At 31.5% G+C, this 6,963-nt stretch overlaps 1 pseudogene; it reads left to right on the top strand.

The window, feature by feature from the left end:
- Positions 1-3,521: 3,521 nt before the first annotated feature.
- LOC144843293 (uncharacterized) overlaps positions 3,522-6,963 on the top strand; it is a 33,353-nt pseudogene continuing 29,911 nt past the window's right edge.

The raw sequence follows: 6,963 nt of genomic DNA, 5'->3' as shown, positions 1-6,963 counted from the left end.
TTTACAGTACAAGGAAACTTAAACTAAATTATGCACAAGATACAAAAAAAAAAATTAGCAAAAGTAATACTTTTGAAACAGTGGCACACTTCTTGAATGAAGGTGTGTCCAAAGTAAAGTAAAAGTTAGAGAAAAAATTTAAAAATATGCCTATTTACAAGGAAACTTAAAATAAAATATGTTCAAGATATAAAAAACAAGGCCATATACATGGCTGCAGTTGTATGCTCAAATTTGAATTAGTGTTTACCAACCAACCGACCAACCAACCAACCGACATAGTGAGCTGTAGAGTTGCGTTTGCATGCGACTAATAATGATAACATTAAAAAAAGTTTAAAAAGCAAAGAACTAATCATTTTCATTGTTGATTTCCCTTCTCTTTTTCCTTGCCCATTTGGTGAAACCTTAACAAAATCTATCGACTGCAACTTCAATATTTGTAGGAAGATCAAGTACAGGTAAACCAAGAACATATATTTATTGTTCTATTGTTCCATTATTAAATTGGTTCCAAACATCAATTGCATTTGATAGATTTTGCTTGAGTATTTCCAATTCCTCCAGTCTAATATTCTGGAGCGCAGGACATGAAAAAAGGAAATGCCTAAGATCAATAGTGGATTTAGAGTTACATAGGGTACATAGACCGTCATTATTGCTTTTATCTGACCAGTAGTCTGTTAAATGGTAACGTATTAGATCGCAGGAGGTTTCTTTAATAATTTGATAGTCCAAAAGAGAACATTTTAATGCAAGATCACTCCTTCAATCAATACAAGCACATTCTTTAATCTTCGACAACATAAAGTTGGTCAGATCTACGGTGGGGTTATCCATCGTGTTACATATCTCTCAAATTATCTAATCAACATTTAGAAAAAGTAGTGTGTAAGCATGTTGAACATTTAAAACGAAAATCATTCTGATTACAATTAAAGTTAAATTACAGTTGAAGCAGAGCCATGTGTACAATTCGATTAAAATATTTTATACGCTATTGTGTGCGACATTTATTGGAAACCAACCCAGTTCACCATATAATGTTGCATGCAGCGTGTTTCAAGACGCCTTAAGAATATATATAGCCATTTGCAATTGTATTGTAATTTTTCTAATATCAACTTTATTTAACGAACACCAAACAGCTGATTCGTAATTAATTGCAGGTAGACCGATTGTCTTCCATAATATATCTCCAAAAAATACCCTGTAACAATTTGATATAAGCTATAAACCTATTGCATTTTGTAATTACATTTTGGAACTGTACATTTTCATTCAGTTTCCTAGAAATATGGACACCAAAGTATTTTGTAAGTTTCTGCTTCAACAATAAATCTATTACCCTAGCTTCCATTGCTTATGACTTTCAATTCTTTCCCGAAAAACCAGAACATTGGATTTATCAAAGTTAAAATTTAACTTCCATTTTTTAGCAAATAATGCTGCAAGATCAAGCATTTTTGACAATTCATGTTTGTTATTGGTAACTGATGCCCAGAATAACCCACCTATCAAAGTGTTATTTATTTTGATACCAGCATTGTTTGATACTAGCATTTTCTTTTATTTATGAAAATGTTAAATAGGATTGGAGGAAGTACAAAGCCTTGCTTTACACCCTGTTTAATATTGAAGAATTCTGTGTCTATCTCCAAATCTTACAGAACCTTTAACATCTTCATAAAGTTTATCCATCAATCACCATATTTTACCCCTAATAGGCCTACCTGATGACCAAACGGCTTTAAGTAAGCCGTTTCGCCAGACACTGTCGAATGCTTTACGGAAGTCCAGGAAGGCCATATAGGTGTGTTTATTTTTATTAAGTCTGCAAGCAATAATACTCTTAAGAGTAAAAATATGGTCTTCACATCTATATGTTGCCCAAAAGCCTCCCTGGAACTCGGGAAAAAGTATCATTATTTTCAAAATAGTTTGAAATGTTAAATGGTACAATTATATTAAAGATCTTAGAAACACACGAGGAGGTTAACGATTCCTCTATAGTTGTCCAAAATTCTACGGCTACCTTTCTTATGAATAATGGAACTATTCCAGTCCTTCGGAATTTCTTCCAATTCAATAATTTTGTTAAAATTTTAATAATATATATTCCTCCATTTTTAAGTAATTCATTTGTAATATTGTCCAAACCAGGGACTTTGTTATTCTTTGCAAGAGATACTGTACAGCATCTTTACCAATATCAAAATCAATAGCAAAATCATTGAGGAATTCTCCATTATTATCAAAATAGACATCGTAAGAAAGGTTATCTCTAATTTTTCTAACTAGCCGATCAGTTAGAAAAGCAAATTCATATTGTCTTTACCTAAATATTCCCAATACGACTACAATGGTTAATATCGTTTTCTTATTTGGATGCAATCAGAATTCGTGTTGTTTTTTTTAATTTGCAAAAGTAACCTCACAAAGAAGCCCACCAAAGAACCCCCATAGAAGTTCTTGGGCTTCTTTTCACGTTTACTACTACAGTATTAATTAATGCTATTTAATTTATTAATCTATTTAGTTTATTTCTTTTACAGTTTTGTAAGAATGAACGAAAAAAACCAGAATCATGAAATATAAATTTATTTATTTATTTATTTATTTATTTTAACCATATTTAATGAGGGTGATCCATCCAGCATTTGCTGATCATTTGGGACCCTCAGAACAGATACAATATACAAAAAACAACAAGAACAGAAAAGTAAAAGAAAAAAATAAAATTAATTACATAAGACTAAAAATAATAAGAAAATTTGAAAAATAGAAAATAACTGAAATGTTAAATTAAGCAAAATATAAAATATATATATATAAATAAAAAATAAATTTGAGTTCAGTGATTTGAAGGTACATTTAGGAATACATAACTGGAGAGACGAGTTAAAATGTGAATACTATCAAGATACTATGTTATACGAGGATGATTTTAAAACACATTTAGTGGGAGTAGACAAAAAAGACCCAAGAAACGAAACTGAACATTGTGGGAAGAATTTGAAAACACACACAGAAGAGACACAATATAAATGTAAACATTGTGGGAAGAGATTTAAACTAAATAGCATTTTGAAAACACATTTGATAATACATACAGGAGAAACACCATATGAATGTGAACATTATGGGAAGAAATTTAAACAAACTGAATATTTGAACAACCATTTGAGAATACACACAGGAGAGACACCATATGAATGTGAACATTGTGGCAGAAATTTAAAACAAGTGGGCATTTGGAAACACATTTGAGAATACATAAATTGAAAGTACACACAGGAGGGACACCATATGAATGTGAACGTTGTGGGAAGAAATTAAAAAAATTGGGAGTTTGAAGACGCACTTGAGAATACACACAGGAGAGACACCTTATGAATGTGAACATTGTGGGAAGAAATTTAAAGAAAGTGGAAGTTTGAAGACACATTTGAGGATACACACAGGAGAGACATCATATGAATGGGAACATTGTGGAAAGAAATTTAAATAAAATGGGAATTTGAAGAGACATTTGGGAATACACACAGGACAGACACCTTACGAATGTGAACATTGTGGGAAGAAATTTAAAGAAAGAGGGAATTTGAAGATGCATTTGAGAATACATACAGGAGAGACATCATATGAATGTGAACATTGTGGGAAGAAATTTAAAGAAAGTGGGAGTTTGAAGATGCATTTGAGAATACATACAGGAGAGACACATTATGAATGTGAACATTGTGGAAAGAAATTTAAACAAAATGGGAATTTGAAGATGCATTTGAGAATACACACAGGAGAGACACCGTATCAATGTATTAAACATCGTGAGAAAAAATTCAACCGAAGTGGGAGTTTGGTAAGGCACTTGAGAGTACACACAGGAGAGACACCTTATAAATGTGAACGTTGTGGAAAGAAATTTAACCAAAGTGGGAGTTTAAAAACGCATTTGAAAGTACACACGAGAGACACCATATGAATGTAAACATTGTGGAAAGAAATTTAAACAGAGTGTGCATTTGAAAATGCACTTGAAAGTAAACACAAGAGAGACACCTTATGAATGTGAACATTGTGAAAAGAAATTTCAAACAAAACCTGTGGGAATTTGAAAGATCATTTGAGTATACACACAGGAGAGACACCTTGTGAATGTGAACATTGTGGAAACAAATTTAACCGAATAACAATTTGAAAATCATTTGAGAATACACACAGGAGAGACCTTATGAAAATGTAAGCCCCATGTAAGCATTGTGAACATTGTGGGAAGGAATTTAAAGAGATTTAGAATACTGTACTGTAAATACATTTAGAATACCGTACTATACATACATTTTTTGAATTCTGTACATTACTTGCACTAGAAATACTGTATATTCATTTTTAATAATGTACATTCATTAAAACTGTGTACATACATTTAGAATACAGCCTGTACATACCATTAGTTGTACCTCACATATTATGCTTGCTGTTCAATTTCTTTGTAACCAACTTCTAAACTTAAATCTGCAAATTTTTTTTAAAATCAAATCTTAAGACCACCTTTATTATCAAACAAACATGTATATGCTTTCTTTTTGCAGAAGTAATTGTTCTTGTTTCACTATTGTAATTAGGTTTACATCGGATATGTTATAGATATTAAGTAATAGTTACTCTTGGTTTTATTTAACTTTTATTTAATCTTTAAATAGCATATGCTTGTAAGTTGCCTATATACATGTCAGCTGATGTTGAAACTACTGTACATTGTTTTATAATTTGATATTAAATGAAAATGTTACCTTTTTGATGCTCCATTCATGTTATACAACTTGCGTGCAATAGGGTGACTGTACGTTTTAATAGTGAAAACCAGCTTTTAATTTTTGTTATTCTTGATGTTTATGTATGTTTTTGATGTTTGTTATAACTTTTAATTCATTTTATAAATATTGTAACAATTTAGCTTTTACTGCCACTACTAGTTTGTTTTAATAAATAAACTTTAAATAATAATTATTTATTTTTGATATTAAAGATATATTGTCCCCCCTGAAAAATAATGTTTTATACTTTTTTTATAATAATTTTAATGTCAAATAATAGTGGATTCACTTCACTCAACAATTTAAGCTGAAAACATTATAGTACCTGGAAAAGCTGTAATATAAAGCAAAAAATACTCAAATTGATGGGTTTTGGTTGAATTTAACGGTTTATTTTGTCTTTTTATAAGTCACAAATTGATTTTTAACAGTTTTTTCTACGAAAGTAGAATAATGACATATTCAAAGTCTTTTTTATTAACCTTCAAACAAAAAGACAACTTTGCGTTGTCAATCGGACTAGAGTATTTTTTTATTGATTACAATCAGCCTATCTCATACATTACTTTTTCGAGTATACAAGGACTCCTTAAAAAAGACCGAGGCATGGATTAGGCCTATTGTGCACAATTGGGAAATGAAAATAATATTCCTTTTGAGGTTCATTTTTAGAACGCCGCGAATTATCCATCATAAAGAGGTAGTCACGCTAATTTTTCGCTCCCCAAAAATACAAGGGAATGCCGCACGTCCGCGAAGTGATTGCAGTTTGCGGACCCAGGAGGATTACCGCCTTTACAACCAGCCAGCAGTAAACTGCTGTAGGCCTATATATAACTGTGAGCTATTCACACAAAATAATAAAGATACTGTTAATGCAGTTATACGTTTTCACAAGGTTGAACGAAAAACATCATGGAATACAAATGTGAACATTGTGGAGATAAATTTGAGTTAATTTATTTGAAGGTGCATTTAGGAATACATACAGAAGAGTGTGAAAACTACAACGAGACAAGATTATGTGAAGATGATTTTAAAACAAATTTAGTGAGAATAGACAAAGAAGAAGACCCAACAAACGAAAATGAACATTGCGGGAAGAATTTGAAAACACCCACAGGAGACAAGACAAGAGGGCATTTGAGAATACACACAGGAGAGAAACCTTATGAATGTGAACATTGTGGAAAGAAATTTAAACGGAATAGCCATTTGAAAACGCACTTGAGAGTACACACAGGAGAGACACCTTATGAATGTGAACATTGTGGAAAGAAATTTAAACAGAGTGGGCATTTCATAACGCACTTGAGAGTACACACAGGAGAGACACTATATGAATGTGAACATTGTGGAAAGAAATTTAAACGGAATAGCCATTTGAAAACGCACTTGAGAGTACACACAGGAGAGACACCATATCAATGTGAACATTGTGGCAAGAAATGTAAAAAAAATTGGAATTTGAAGATGCATTTGAGAATACACACAGGAGAGACACCTTATGAATGTGAACATTGTGGAAAGAAATTTAAACAGAGCGGGAATTTGAAAACGCACTTGAGAGTACACACAGAAGAGATTTAGAATACTGTACACCTTTATCAAACAAACATGTATATGCTTTCTTTTTGCAAGTAATTGTTCTTGTTTTCACTAGTTTTGCATCGGATATGTTATAGACATTAAGTAATAGTTACTCTTGCTTTTATTTAACTTTTATTTAATCTTTAAATAGAATATGCTAGTAAGTTGCCTATGTACATTATTTTATAATTTGATATTAAATGAAAATGTTGTTAATAGTTTCAATCCAATGCGTCTCACTTGTTTTGTCCTCTCCGGAAGTAAAGTGGAATATACCCGATTCCTTTAAGGTTTAACAGTTTAATAAGAGTCATGTTGCGCAATTGTAAACGTCATGGAAATTAGTTGCACAACTTCACGTGAATGACGATATGTTGAGTATCCTCAGCATCATATATTGCTTGGTAAACTACGATAAGTCCAGTGGTTTTAACACCACTGGCTAATGTATGCACATTGTTTGCCTCCTAATTAATACAAGTTACACATTTAATTTTATTTTTAAAAAGTACAGTCGTTGGTGTAGTATTTTATGACAATTTTTCATCTATTG

Source organism: Antedon bifida, chromosome 5 (assembly GCF_963402885.1).
Source record: "Antedon bifida chromosome 5, ecAntBifi1.1, whole genome shotgun sequence".
In the NCBI taxonomy this organism is placed as follows: domain Eukaryota; kingdom Metazoa; phylum Echinodermata; class Crinoidea; order Comatulida; family Antedonidae; genus Antedon; species Antedon bifida.
Note: the sequence above shows the minus strand (reverse complement) of the source record. Positions and strands in the feature narration are given on the sequence as shown.